This window comes from Mirounga leonina, unplaced genomic scaffold (genome assembly GCF_011800145.1).
Source record: "Mirounga leonina isolate KUSES-001 unplaced genomic scaffold, KU_Mleo_1.0 Mir_101414, whole genome shotgun sequence".
In the NCBI taxonomy this organism is placed as follows: domain Eukaryota; kingdom Metazoa; phylum Chordata; class Mammalia; order Carnivora; family Phocidae; genus Mirounga; species Mirounga leonina.
This window is the reverse complement of record NW_023270121.1, coordinates 550,100-565,465: the sequence shown is the minus strand read 5'-3', so window position 1 is coordinate 565,465 and position 15,366 is coordinate 550,100. Positions and strand designations below refer to the sequence as shown.

The following is a 15,366-nucleotide window of genomic DNA, read 5'->3' as shown; positions in this document are numbered from 1 at the left end:
TCACCTCCCACCTGTCCTGAGCTGCTGTTCGCCCACCGCCCACTGCCAAGGCGCCACTGCCACCTGGTGTTTCATCGTCTGCAGACCCTGGCGTATATGTTTTTAGTCTTTTATATTATCAGGTTTCCCCCCCCACACCCCAGGAAGAATTAGAATCATTCTGTACATAGCTTCATAGGCTGGATTTTAAGGGAGGGTATTGCTTTTTGTTTGTTTTTGGGGGGTTTGTTTTTTTTTGGCTCTTTAAATAAACGTCTTTTGGGGCGCCTGGGTGGCTCAGTCGTTAAGCGTCTGCCTTAGGCTCAGGTCCTGATCCCGGGGTCCTGGGATGGAGCCCCGCATGGGGCTCCCTGCTCAGCGGGGAGCTTGCTTCTCCCTCTCCCACTCCCCCTGCTTGTGTTCCCTCTCTCGATGTCTCTCTCTCCGTCAAATAAATAAATAAAATCTTTAAAAAAATAAATAAACGTCTTTTTAAAGAATGAGAAAATGGCGGTACGTTGGTGCCACCTCGTGAAAGAAGCCTGAACTGCAGCTTGAACATTGCCGAGCTGAAACTGGGAGGGAAGTGCCCAAACCTACCGGGTAGAACTTTTTGGAACTCTGGGAGGAAAAGGGGCATTCCTAGGATAAACTCTAGCTTTTACTGATCGTACTGCAATACAATCTTCTTTTATACCCAAGCAATTGAACTCTGTCATGGGGGAAAGGAAATCTTTTCCTCTTGGGAAAATACCTGTTTGCCTCCATTTGAACAATCATTTCAACATTCCTGATCTGTAAGTGTGACAAAGAGGTGGTTGCTGAGTTGGCAAATGTAATTTCTGTGGAAGCATGGGGAAACACAGCCCAGTTAGATTAGAGATGAATACTAAGTTTGAAGGCAGGTGCAGTGGGATGTGAATGAGTATTGAGAATTCTTCTTAGAATTTTGCTGCTAAGGGGAGAATATATGTAAAGAGGACAGGGATGTGGAGAGAAGCCCAGGGCATTAATGCATATTTTTAAATTATCAATGATAAGAGAATTGAGCAGGTTGAAATCTTCATGGGAAGGAGCCATCTCTTCTTAGATTTAACATCTCAATTTACAACCCCACCCTTTCAACACTTTACTTCCTTTCCTTTTTCATTCTGGAGAAGCCTAAAGCTTAACCAAAGTGATGGTGTAGAGTTTGGTCCTAATGCCTGTTAACTGGATAGACAGATGAATGGATGGATGGATGCAGGAGGTGTTAAACATGTGCTGGGAAGTCATTGATTTTTACATCTGAGGACAGCTCTTCATGCAGTTAATGAAACCATGGTGTTGGGTGGCTGTGAGGATGCAGCTTCTCAGGACTCAGCAACTGATGGCTGCAAGATGGGAGGCATTTCCTATGTGAAGGACCAGCCTGAGTATCCTGGTTACCATAGATATGTGAAGTCATTGTGGCAACCGTGGTGACAGACAGACCTGGCCTGGCAAGAAGAGCATATCCTGCCTCTTAGGTGTCTGGGACTCAGCTGAGGGATCGGTCCTGCGGTGGGGGCTGAACTGCCCTAGTGTGTAGGGAGACAAAGGGATCCCAGATCCAAGTCACTTTTTCCCGTTTTGGGACTGGGTGACCCCGTCTTGTAGGTAAAGCCACTGGGGTATGGCCCAGCTCCAATGAGTGTTGGTCCTGCTCAAGGGGTGTCCTGGAACTGCTTTCCTCTAAAAGCAGGGGTACAGGAGGGAAGACAGATAATGACCTTGAGCCTCATCTTCCCCTACTTTAAAATGGGGATAAGAATGCTTAACTCAGGATCGCTGAGAACATTTAGTGATACATATGAGCAAGCCCATGGCCCTGTGGTTATTGTGGGATCATGAATGTCTGTATGAATTCAGTCCACTTATTATTCCTTTCCAACTTCGTTGTTGGGGGATAGATAAGGAAAGGAGAAGAAAAAGGCCAGGTGAGAATTCCATTATAATATGTGGTTGTTATGACCATGACCCATTGTATCAGTGTCACTGTCACTAACCTACTATCCTAGCATGGTGCTGGGCACTTAGTTACATCAATAAAGCATGTTGGTAGCTGGATCTGTCTCTCCCTATGTAGCTTCTCATGCTTGTGGCCCAGCTCATATCAGATGCCTGAAGGAGGCAGTTTCTGAGGATCTGTGTCCTGATGGCTGCTGATGCTTCTACTCCAGATTCAAGGCCAAAGTCCTCAGGAGACCCCAATACCTCACATACTTAGTGGTACAGGATGCCTGGCTCAAGTGATTTCACAGATAGGAATAAAAGCATGTTGTGGAATACCTCCTGTGAGGTTCACAAACCAGCCTAAAAATAGAGAAACTGCTTTGATCTCATCATGGGAGAAGAGGTTTAGCAGGTGGAAATTCATTCCATCGGCAGCTACATGCTGTGTAGTAGCCCTCATGGACAATCCTAGAGATGCCTATTATTGCTGAAAAGCAATAAATTGTCCATTTGGAGAAGGAAGTGGGTCTTTAATATGCATTTTTAGTAAATATACCTAAAGTGTTCTTGCCATGTATGTAATAACTTTCAATTTTCACATATCTCATAGATGGGTGTGGAAATGTGCAGTTGTTAGATCTTCCTAGCAAATTCACATTGTAACATAGATTCTCTCCTGATACCCATGTTTGTTTTCCATTATATAATGAAATTTTTTAAAGAGCCAGAAATTTTTGAAGAATCAGTTAAAATGTCAGTTACTAGAATTTAGTATTTTTTAAAATATTATTACCCTAGACTTTGCCTTATTATAATGATAGCCACTTTCCATAAAATTACCAGTTACTCTTAAATATTATAATTTTTACCTAGGATGTCATATTTTTGTATCTGTACTTCAGAAGGAAATGGACATCAACTCTCCCTAAATATCTGGTTAAGTTTCATTGCAAATGATTACTTCTTTTTTGGTTTTATGTAGTGTGGACCAATTTGATTAGATATAGTGTGGGTCTGTTAAGACTGTAAGAACATAATCATGGGAATCTTCTACCTGATTTAACTGCATCAGACAAGTGTGAATATATAAATATATGTTAAATAATTCATTGAAGTGGGGTTGATACTGTACATATTTAAAGTATGTGCTCTAGTAAGTTTTGATATATGTATACACCTGTGAATTCAACACTACAGTCAAGATAATGAACATATCCATCATTTCAAAAACCTTTGTGCTCCTCTGTAATGCCCCCATCTACCTCTCTCCAGGCTTGCTCTCCACATCACCAGACGCTATTCCCAGGCAACCCCTGATTAGCTGTCAGTATGGATTAGTTTTCTTTTCCTACAATATTATGTAAATGGAATCATAAATGTGTATTTTTTTTTGTCAGTTTGCTTTCCTTTAACCTAATTATTTCTAGATTTATTTGTTGCATATATGAATATTTCCTTTTTTATTATTGACTAATATTGCATTATGTGGATATATACAATTTATTCTATCCATTCAACTGGTAATAGGTATTTGGGCTTTTTCCAATCTGGGGCTCTTGTAGATGAAGATGCTATGAATATTTGTGTATAATCTTTGCTTGGACATATGCTCTCATCTTCTTCGGTAAGTACATTTAGAGTGTGAAAGCTGGATCATATGGTAGGTATAGGATAGAATCATATGGAAACAGACTAACTGCTTTCCAAAGAGGTTGCACCACTTCATTGCCACCAGCAGTGTATGAGAGTTCCATCCTCCACAGCCTTGCCAGGATGTGGTATGCTCACTGTTTTTATTTTATCCATTCTCAGAGGGGTGTAGTGGGATTACATTTTCCTAATAACTAATGATGTTCAGCATCTTTTCATGTGCTTATTTGACATTTGTGTATCTCTTTTGGTGACTTTCAAATATGTTGCCCAATCACTTATTTTAGTGTCTGTTTCTTCTCTTTTTAAAAATTTTAATTCCAGTGGTTGACATACAATGTTATACTAGTTTCAGTTGTACAGTATATTGATCCAACAACTCCCTATATTACTTAATACTCATCAAGATAAGTATACTCTTAATCCCCTTCACCTATTTCACCCATGCTCCCACGCACCTCACCTCTGGTAACCACCAGTTTGTTTCCCTTATTTATTTATTTCGCTTCTTAAATTCCACATGAGTATAATCACATGGTATTTTTCTTTCTCAGACTGGCTTATTTCACTTAACATTAGACTCTCTAGATCCATCTATGTTGTTGCAAATGGCAAGACTCCATCTTTTTTATGGCTGAATAATATTCCATTTGATATATATAATATGTATACATATTTGTGTGTATATATATATGTATATACATATGTGTGTATAGTGTATGAAAGTGGTCCAGTTTCATTCTTTTGCTTGTAGCTGTCCAGTTTTCCCAACACCATTTGTTGCAGAGACTGTCTTTTTCCCATTGCATATTCTTGCCTCCTTTGTCAAAGATTAATTGACCATATAATTGGGGGTTTATTTCTGGGCTTTCTGTTCTGTTTCATTGATCTATGTGTCTATTTGTGCCAGTACCATACTGTTTTGATTACTACATATTTGAAGTCTGGAATTGTGTTACTTCCAGTTTTGTTTTGCTTTTTCAAGATTGCTTTGGCTATTTGGGGTCTTTTTTGGTTCCATACAAATTTTAGGATTTTTCTAGTTCTGTGAAAAATACTGTTGGTATTTTGATAGGGATTGCATTAAATGTGTAGATTGCTTTGGGTAATGTAGACATTTTCACAATATTTGTTTTTCTAATCCATGAACATGGAATGTCTTTCTGTTTCTTTGGGTCATCTTTAATTTCTTTAATCAATGTTTTATGGTTTTCAGAGTAGAGTTCTTTCACCTCTTTAAGTTTATTCCTAGATATGTTGTTACTGTGGTGCAAATGTAAATGGGATTGTTTTCTTAATTTCTCTTTCTGCTGCTTCATTATTAGTATGTAGAAATGCAATGGATTTCTGTACATTGATTTTGTATCCTGCAAACTTACTGAGTTCATTTATCAGTTCTAGTAGCTTTTTGGTGGAGTCCTAGGGTTTTCTATATATAGTTTTTTTTTTTAAATAAGATTTTATTTCTTTATTTGACAGAGAGAAAGAGCACAAGCAGGAGTATTGGCAGGCAGAGAGAGAAGCAGACTCCCTGCTGAGCAGGGAGCCCGATGTGGGACTCGATCCCAGGACCCCGGGATCATGACCTGAGCCAAAGGCAGTCGCTTAACCAACTGAGCCACCCAGGCGCCCTCTATATATAGTTTTATGTCATTTGCAAATAGGGAAAGTTTTACCAATTTGGATGCCTTTTATTTCTTTTTATTGTCTCATTGCTGTGGCTAGGACTTCCAGTACTATGTTGAATAAAAGTGTGAGTAGACACCCTTGTCTTGTTCCTGACCTTAGGGGAAAAACTCAGTTTTTCCTCATTGAGTACGATGAAGGCTGTGGGTTCTTTATACATGGCCTTCATTATGTTGATATTGGTAGGTATGTATTTATTGCCATTTTGTGGTTGTTTTTGTAGTTCTTCTCTGTTCCTTTCTTCTCTTGCTCTCTTTCATGGTTTGCTGGCTTTCTTTAATGATATACTTGGATTCCTTTCTCTTTATTTTTTGCATATCTGTCACTGGTTTTTGATTTGTGGTTACTGTTCAGTTTGTATATAGCATCTTTTTTGTTGTTAATGAAAATAAGTTTTATTACATCAAGTAATAAATACATACAAAGATGCAAACAATTTTATTCACTTTCTTCCAAATGTTTAGATCAACTTACAGGAAAGGCGGAACTGAAATCCATACACAGTCTCAATAGGAAAATTTTTAAGGGTTTCTTGTTAGGTTAGGTTTGTTAGGTTGCTCTTTCTTCTGTATTCATAACTTGTGCATTTTTTAAATTGACCTTAAAGCACTGATAGTCATACAAGCAAATGATTAAGCACAAAAGAAGTTACATTAAATGGAATCCACACCATGTGGCAAACATATGCACTAAAAACAAAACCCTCAGAGTTGTAGTATTAACTTATGAAAAGGAACAAAGAATAATCTGGGTAACCTAACTGTATTCAAAAGAGAGGATGAAAGGGAGACACTGGTATCTTTGCTGTGAGATAAGTATCTTTTACATGCAACTTTTAAATCAGTGCTTTAAAAAAAATCCTGGGTAGTTCCTAACTATTTAAAATGTAAATCCTAGTCATCTGCAAAATATTTCTCAATCTCAGAGCCTCATGAACCATGGGAGGGACACGGGAAGGAGAAAACAAACTGCTACCATTTTGAAAACAAGAGTTTCATCTGAGGGCGCCTGGGTGGCTCAGATGGTTAAGCATCTGCCTTCGGCTCAGGTCATGATCCCAGGGTCCTGGGATCGAGTCCCACATCGGGCTCCCCGCTCAGCGGGGAGCCTGCTTCTCCCTCTGACCCTCCCCCCTCTCATGCTGTTTCTCGCTCGCTCGCTCTCTAAAAAATAAATAAAATCTTTAAAAAAAAAAAGTTTCATCTGAGCATGGGAGATGAGCTGTAACTTCTCATCTTGGAAGAAGATGGAAAACCTTCCGCACTAACAGGCAGCTAGGATCTGGCATTCCACTCCTTTTCAGCCAAGCACTCTCACACCAGTCCTCTGGTGTGAATAATGCCTCATTTTAGTCTCTCCATGGCACTCTTGTTCCCTGCATAGGTGGGTCTAATTTCCTTCCCCAACTCCTTGATGATGGCTAGCAACTCAGCATATTTGCTTTTGGGAGCCTGGCTGTTCCCCGTTCCCTGGGTGTAGCCTAGAGATGGTAGCCCATAGTTACTTAGCAATTGGTGGTACTGTAATTATGTTACCATACTGGTGGATGGCAGGTGGACGCTCCCAGCAGTATTGATGAAGGCCACGGGCATGTCTGTATATAACATCTTATACATGCAGCAGTCTATATTAAGTTGATGGTTGCTTCAGTTTGAACCCATTCTTTACTCCTCTTCCCCAACATTTTAGGTATATGGTGTCATATTTAACATCCTTTTATTTTATGAATCCCTTGACTGATTTTTACAGAAATACTAGTTTTTACTGCTTTTGTGCTTCCTACTTTTCTTACTCTTACTTACAGTCTTTCCTTTCCAACTCATAAAATTTGGCCCCTCTCACTTTCAAAGCCAAATGTTATGGGGATTTATCTTTCCTGTGTGGGCTTCCTGGTGTGATAGTCTGTTTCTTTCCCCTCTCCATGCCAGGGTCTCTCCCTCTGCAGAAGGTCCCAGGGCTCCCTTTAGCTTCTAACTGCATCTCTGCCTTTCCTACCCTCTCTGATATGGCCTCTTTTCTTTTTTTTTTTTTTTTACATTTTTAAAAATTTTATTATGTTATGTTAATCACCATACATTACATCATTAGTTTTTGATGTAGTGTTCCATGATTCATTGTTTGCTTATAACACCCAGTGCTCCATTCAGTATGTGCCCTCTTTAATCCCCATCACCAGGCCTACCCATCCCCCCACCTCCTCCCCTCTAGAACCCTCAGTTTGTTTCTCAGAGTCCATAGTCTCATGGTTTGTCTCCCCCTCCGATTTCCCCCCTTCATTTTTCCCTTCCTACTTTTTTTTTTTTAACATATAATGTATTATTTGTTTCAGAGGTACAGGTCTTTTCTACCTTTAGTTGTGGAGATTGCTCTGCCAGTCTTTGGGTCATTTTCTGGGTTATTTCCATTGATGTGAGTGTTATCTAGTTGGATCCATAGGATGAGGTGAGCTTAGGGTCCCCCTAGTCCATCATCTTTTTTGTAATTCTCCTCTTCTAATTGACATTTATAAGAATTTTTCTTCTAGATACAAGTCCTTTATCAGATATATGATTTGCAAAATTTTCTCCCAGTCAGCAGCTTGTCTTTTAATTCTCTCAATAATGTCTTTGGAAGAACAAAGTTTTTAATTTTGAGGAAGTCTAGTTTTTCAATTTGTTTATTTATTGTCTTGATTTTGCTTTTGGTGTCCTATCTAGGAAATCTTTACCTAACTTGAGGTCAGAAGGATTTTCTACTGCATTTTCTTCTAGAAGTTTTATATTTTAGCTTTTTATTAAGTCTCTTGTTCATTTTGAGTTGACTTTTGCATATGGTGTGCTATATCTATCGCAGTTGATGTTTGTGCATATGGAGACCCACTTGTTCCAGTACCATATGTTGAAAAGTCTACACTTCCTGCACTGAATTGCCTTTAGCTTTGTCAAAAGTCAGTTATTCATTTATGAGTGGTTCTATTTGTGGACTCTTTATGTTGTTCCTTTGATATACAATTCTATCTTTATCCCAATACCACTCTGTCTTGATTACTGTGGATTTATGATGAGTCTTGAAATAAGACAGTGCTTATCCTCTCAATTTATTCTTTTTTTTCAAAGTTATTTTCATATTCTTGTCTCTTTTTATTTCCACATGACTTTTAGTATAAGAATGTCAACTTATGTTTTAAAATGTATGCTAGGATTTTTATTGGGATTGTATTGATTCTATAGGTCAGTTTGGGGAGGATAGATAATAATACTAGGTCTCCTCCCTCAAGAAGATGATATATCCTTCCATTTATTTAGGCCTTGTTTAATTTCTCTCAGCTGATGTTTTGCAGGGGTCACAGTACTGGCCTTGCACATGTGAATATGCATGTGCTATATAGTTTTCTCTATGTAGTTCATACTTTTTATGCTATTGTTAATGGCAGTATTTTGTGTTACACTTTTTAGTTATATTTTCACTGAACTCTCAGTAGGAAAATGTTGCTGGGTAATGTTTCTGGTTGAAAGCACAAGTTACTTAAGGATGGAAAAAATACTTGATGTTTAAGACCTATATTAGTCAGGGTCTCCAGAGGAATAGAACCAATAGAGTGTTTATAGATAGATAGAGATATATTTTCAGGAATTGACTCGAGATTTTGGAGACTTGGCAGAATCTAATGGGAGAACCTGCCAGGCTGAAGACTCAGGGAAGAGTTACAGTTGGAGTCTGAAGGCAGTCTGTTAGAGAACCACAAGGTACTGATGTTGTAGATGATGTCAAAGGCAGTCTACTGGCAAAATTCCCTCTAGACCAGGGAAGATCAGCCCTGTGTTCTGTTCATGCCCTTCACCTGATTAGATAAAGCCCACCCACGTTATGGAGAGCTAATTGCTTTACTCAAAGACTGCCCATTTCAGTGTAAGTCACATTCAGAAACACTCTCACAGAAATATCCAGTATAATGAAATATCTGAGCACTGTGGCCCCACCAAGTGGACACACAAAATTCATCATCACAATATTCATTTGCTTAGATTGCCTTATTGGCTTTTAAATATGATTGGCAATATACTGATCCTAGGGAATCAAATGACCCATGGGAAATTCTACAGGTCATCTTCAGAAAATTAGTTACTAACATGAAATAATTTAGTGGCTTTTAACTTTATTTGTTTGGTTTGAATTGAATTGTGGAGTTTTCCTTCTTTATCCCCAAACAAATCCACCTCAATTAATTCCTTGGATCTTGGGTGGTAAGAAAAAGAGGGAGTGAGCACATATGAATGTGTGTGTGTGTGTGTGTGTGTGTAGCTGTGAGGAATATTTCTTGTGAGGAATATGTGAGGTGAATTACTGTGAGTTATGTCAGTCCTCCTTAGTTCCTAGTACATGTTAGGAGACAAGTCAGGATAGTTGCTGTTTGTTTTTTTCCCAGCTTTCCTTGGACAGCATTACTGTCCAAGTGGACAGTAACTGGACAGGTTACTCTGGTGACTCAGTGATTACTGGGGTATTTCATACAGAGTGAAAATGCATTTGTAATTCTTGCCTGAATCACTCGTTACCATGATAGCTTTTACGTGTTGATCTTACAATTGTCATTCCTTCTAGATTTATAAATTGTCATTAAAATATTGGGAAGTGGGGCGCCTGGGTGGCTCAGTCGGTTAAGCCACTGCCTTCAGCTCAGGTCATGATCCCAAGGTCCTGGGATCGAGCCCTGCATCGGGCTCCCTGCTCAGCGGGGAGCCTGCTTCTCCCTCTCCCTTTGCCTGCCTCTCTGCCTACCTGTTCTCTCTCTCTCTCTGTCAAATAAATAAATAAAATCTAAAAAAAAATATTGGGTGGGCGCCTGGGTGGCTCAGTTGGTTAAGCGACTGCCTTCGGCTCAGGTCATGATCCTGGAGTCCCGGGATCGAGTCCCACATCGGGCTCCTTGCTCAGCGAGGAGTCTGCTTCTCCCCCTGACCCTCCCCACCTCATGCTTTCTCTCTCTCTCAAATAAATAAATAAAAATCTTTAAAAAAAATATATATTGGGAAGAGCTTTTCCATCTCATTTATTTATTTATTTATTTATTCATTCATTCATTCATTCATGTATTTGTTTTATTAGTATGACTCATGGATTTTTATTTTGCTCAAAGGCTTACCATCTGACAGTATAATTGTGTAGTTTGATGCACACATTGTTACCGAATTGGCCAGTGTTTACCCCTTCAAATTAGGTTCTGTGTCTATTTGTCACCTCCCAAAATACTTTCAGTATGTACTTTGCTCTGCAAAATGGAGTATTTCCCAAAATATAGAAGGAATGTAATGTTGCCTCTGACATTAATTTGATAGCATGACTACCAGATAGAATAGTTGGACATGGGGCGCCTGGGTGGCTCAGTTGTTAAGCATCTGCCTTCAGCTCCGGTCATGATCCCAGGGTCCTGGGATCGAATCCCACATCAGGCACCCTGCTCGGCGGGAAGCCTGCTTCTCCCTTTCCTACTCCCCCTGCTTGTGTTCTCTCTCTCACTGTGTCTCTCTCTCTCTCTGTCAAGTAAATAAAATCTTTAAAAAAAAAAAAAGTAATACTTGGACATGGAGCAGCAAGCAGGGATGAGCCCATATTTCCATGATGTAAGAGCTTCAGTGTCACTGCTGTGTACGGGAGGGGGCTGTGAGATGGAGCTGGAGAAGAGGAAGAGTGTCACTGCACAGCTTCCAGTGACCTGAGTGAGGACAGGCAAGCACATCCTCGCCCCTTTTCCCTGCCTTTCGTGTGTTCTCCCTTCCTCTCACTTTCCTCTCTATTCCATGTGCTGAATGATCTCCTGTCTCTCCCTTCTAGTGAAAGCAGAGCAGTGTGTGAACTGTGAGCCCCAGAAACAGGAAACAATAGAGAAGAACCAGGTGTGATGTCCAGTGTGCTAGACAAATTGCTGGAACAAGAGCGACAAGATCAGGGTCCCATCATTGGGATACTTTAGGTAAGTCACTACTCTTCCTCCAGTGTCTTTTATATAACAGAATAACAATACCCAACTCTCCCAACCACCCAGGAGTATTGTGGACTTTAAGTGAGATCCCATGTGAGAAAGGAATCTGTGGTTATAGGTGGGAGGGAAGGACCAGTGCCCTTTTGAGTAATTTATTAACAGAGACACACCACGTATCACAGAACTCTGCAAGGTAGGCATTAAATTAATGGTACAGAAATGTTAGATGTTTAGATCAGGAGTTTTCCAAGTATGGTCTATATACCCCCTCATCAAGTTGGCATGGAGTGCTTGTTAAAATAACAGGTACAGAAGATCACCCTAGGTCTGCTGTATCCAAAACAGGGAGGTGGAGTGAGAATGATTTCTCCTGTGTGTTATGGTATTCACCCAAGATTGAATAGCACTGCTGTGAATTTGCAACAAGGGTTTCTTAAAATTTTGAATCATTTAATGTCTTATTTTGATGTCAGTTTCTTTGGAAGCTCAGCTTTAAATATTTGTGTGTGCTCCCAGTGGATCAGAAAGGGAACAATTCTTTCTTTTCAGTCATACTATTCAGTGTTTATTTGGGAAGGACTGCCATAGTTTCTTAAGGCTCATGTAACTAAGTACCACAGACTGGATGGCTTAAACCATAGAAATTTATTAGCTCACAATTCTGGAAGCTAGCCCTGATCAAAGTATTTCCAGGGTCATGCTTCCCCCAAAATCCTTTTGGGGACTATCCATGCTCCTTCCTAGGTTCTGGTGGTTTGCTGGCAATCTCTGCATTTATTGGCTTGCAGATGTTGGCTCCAATCACTGTCTTCATCATCACAGTGTGTTGTCCCTATTTTGTCTTCACATGGCTGTCTTCTCATAAGGACACCAGTCACATTTGTTTGAGGACAGACCCTACTCCAGTATTAACTAATTGCATCTGCAGCAACCCTAATTTCAAATACAGTTATGTTCTGAGGTATTGGTGGTTCATATCTTTTTGGGCGTGATGCAGTTCAATCTATAACAGCCATTGAAGTAGCCACTTGCCATGGATGCGTCACATTGAACAAGACAAGGCAGCATCCCTGGTGCTTTGTTTCTAGCCTGGAAAAACTGGCAATAAGCAGGTAAGCAAATAAATAGGCAGGAGAATTTCATATGGGATGAGTTCTTTAAAGAAAATAAATGTATCCATTGCGTAGGAAATGATGGGGACAGGGAGTGTTATAGATGGTGTTGTCACTGATGCTGTTTCTCAGGCAGTGACATTTGAACTGAGTCCTGAACAAGAGGAAACCGGGCCTGGGCTGGTATTTTGGTTTGTGATGTGTGTGGCGCTAGTTCCAGGAGCAGAGGATGAACTCAAGTGGCCAGAGTCTGGCAGACAAAGTGCCAGTCGTAAGAGATGAGATTGAAGGGCAGAGAGGAGCCACATATTTTGGGCTGTGTATGGAGATTGGAGTCATTCTGAGTTTGGAGGGTTGCAGTATGGGAGCAACAAGATCTGATTCATGTGCTCACAAGGTGACTCTGGCTGAGTTCACAATTCAGATATCTAAAATTTTTTTTAAATATCAGGGAAAAATGGTTTGTTTACTCTGATACCCATCCTGCTAGGAAAATTCATAAGTGTATTAAAGCAGATTCATTTTCCACTAACCGCAGACTACCTGGTGTTCATTGATTTATCTCTTCCCTCATTATTGCCAGCTGATGTACATTGTGGACTGTGCAGTGTCCCTACCAGAAAACAGGGTGTTCACCTTCTATTACCCCATCTTTGCAGGCTACCCAGACCAACTTATACTCCCTGTTTGTCATCCCCTGTCCATGACACAGACCACAGCTGCCCAGACCCCACTCCGAGCCCCATCCTCTCTTAGTTATCTATTTCCTCTTCTGCCCTGCATTGCCCTTTGCATGCCTGCTACAGACTGCCAAAGCATGCCACTGCCACCAGGTGTTTTTTTTTTTTAAGTTTATTTATTTTTTTTTTAGTAATTTCTATACACAACGTGGGGTTCAAACTCATGACCCTGAGATCCAAGAGTCACATGCTCTTCTGACTGAGCCTACCAGGCGCCCTTGCCACCAGGTGTTTTGATGTCTCCGGACCCCATAGTATATCACAATCTTATTTTACATCTATCATTTTTTCAGGTGTAAAGTCATTCTGTATAGGTTCACAGCCTGGGTTTTTAGGGTGGTTATTGTTATTTATTTATTTTTTTTTTACTTCTTGCAAACATTCTGTAGGACAGAAGTTTGACGCTGGTGGTACGTTGATGCCACCTTGTGACAAAATCCTGAACTGCAGCTTGAACAGGATAATGGGAACAAGGGGCTGGTGACCCACAGAACTTTCTGGAAGTCAGGATGGAAAGGGGAAAACTCCTTGGGTACAGTTATATTGATGGCCTGTCTCTGAACATTTTATATAAATGGAATCATGCAACATGTGGTCTTTTGCATATTTGGCTTTACTGTCATAGCATTTTCAAGGTTCATCCATGTTATAGCACATATCACTATTTTATTCCTTTTTCTTTTTTTTTAAAGATTTTATTTATTCATTAGAGAGAGAGAGAGAGCATAAGCAGGGAGAGGGGCAGAGGAAGAGGGAGAAGCAGACTCCCCGCTGAGCAGGGAGCCTGATGCGAGACTCGATCCCAGGGCCCCAGGATCATGACCTGAGTCAAAGGCAAACGCTTAACCAACTGAGCCACCCAGGCGCCCCTGATTCCTTTTTATTGCCAAATAATATACCACATTTTATTTATGCATTCATTAATTGATGGAAAATTGGGTTATTTCCATTTTTGGCTATTATAAATAATGATGCTATGTACGTCCATGTCCAAGTTTTTATATAGACATATGTTGTCATCTCTCCTGGCTGTGTACCTACAGTGGGATGCTGGGTCATATGGTAACTGCTGAAGCATTTCAGGAATTACCAGAGTGTTTTCATGACCCTGACAGTATTGAGGAGTACAGGCATAGTCTTGTTATTTTTTCTCCTGATTAGATTGAGGTTATGCATTTTGGGAAAGAACACCAAAGAGTTGAAGTGCCCTCGCATCACATTACATTTAGGAGGACCTGATACCAATATGGCATCACTGAGATGTTGACCCTCAGTACGAGGTTAAGGTGATGTTTGTTTAGTTTGACTAATGTAACTATTTTCCATTCACCTACTATATTCTTTAGATGTGAATCACTAAGTCAGTCCTGACCTCAGGGTTGGGAAATGGAATTAAGGTTCACCTCATGGAGACAAGATATCTACATATGTTATTTTGAATTATTTGATGAAGATAGTTTGTCTCTTGTCACCTGTTTTTTTATTATTTCAAACAACCCCACCCTTTTCACACTTTACTTCTTTGTTTCCATTCTGGAGGAGCCTAAAACTTAACTAAAGTGATGGTGTAGAGTTTTTCTTAATTCCTGTTAATTGGATGAATGGATGGATAGATGCATGCATGCATGCATACATGTAGGAGGTGTCACACATGTGCGGGGGGGGGGAACTCATGGATATTTACATTCCAGGCAGAGCTCTTCTTGCAGCTGAATGAAGCCGTGATATTGGTTGCTGAGAGAATGTACCCTCTCAGAACTGTGCAGCTGATAGTTTTGGTAGTTTATATATGTTTCTAGGAATTCATCCGTTTCTTCCAGATTGCCTAATTTGCTGGCATATAATTGCTTATAATATTCTCTTATAATTGTTTGTATTTCTTTGGTGTTAGTTGTGATCACTCTTCTTTCATTCATGATTTTATTTATGTGGGTCCTTTCTTTTTTCTTTTTGATAAGTCTGGCTAAGGCTTTATCAATCTTGTTAATTCTTTCAAAGAACCAGCTACTAGTTTCGTTGGTCTGTTCTACTGTTTTGTTTTTTTTTTTATTTCTATATCATTGATTTCTGTTCTAATCTTTATTATTTCCCCTCTCCTGCTGGATTTAGGCTTTATTTGCATTTTTTCCAGCCCCTTTTAGTTGTAAGGTTAGTATGTGTATTTGAGACTTTCCTTGCTTCTTGAGGAAGGTCTTTTTTTTTAAGATTTTATTTATTCATTTGACAGAGAGAGACAGCAAGAGAGGGAACACAAGCAGGGGAAGCG

At 39.9% G+C, this 15,366-nt stretch overlaps 1 long non-coding RNA gene and 1 pseudogene across 1 annotated transcript in view; one reads left to right on the top strand and one right to left on the bottom strand.

Annotated features, from left to right (window-relative positions):
* LOC118020022 overlaps window positions 1-15,366 on the top strand; it is a 103,604-nt gene that overhangs the window by 37,354 nt on the left and 50,884 nt on the right. Inside the window, exon 4 of the long non-coding RNA XR_004681798.1 lies at window positions 11,101-11,239. This is a non-coding gene — a long non-coding RNA (uncharacterized LOC118020022). The remainder of the gene's footprint in view (window positions 1-11,100; window positions 11,240-15,366) is intronic.
* LOC118019963 lies at window positions 6,564-13,723 on the bottom strand (annotated as a pseudogene).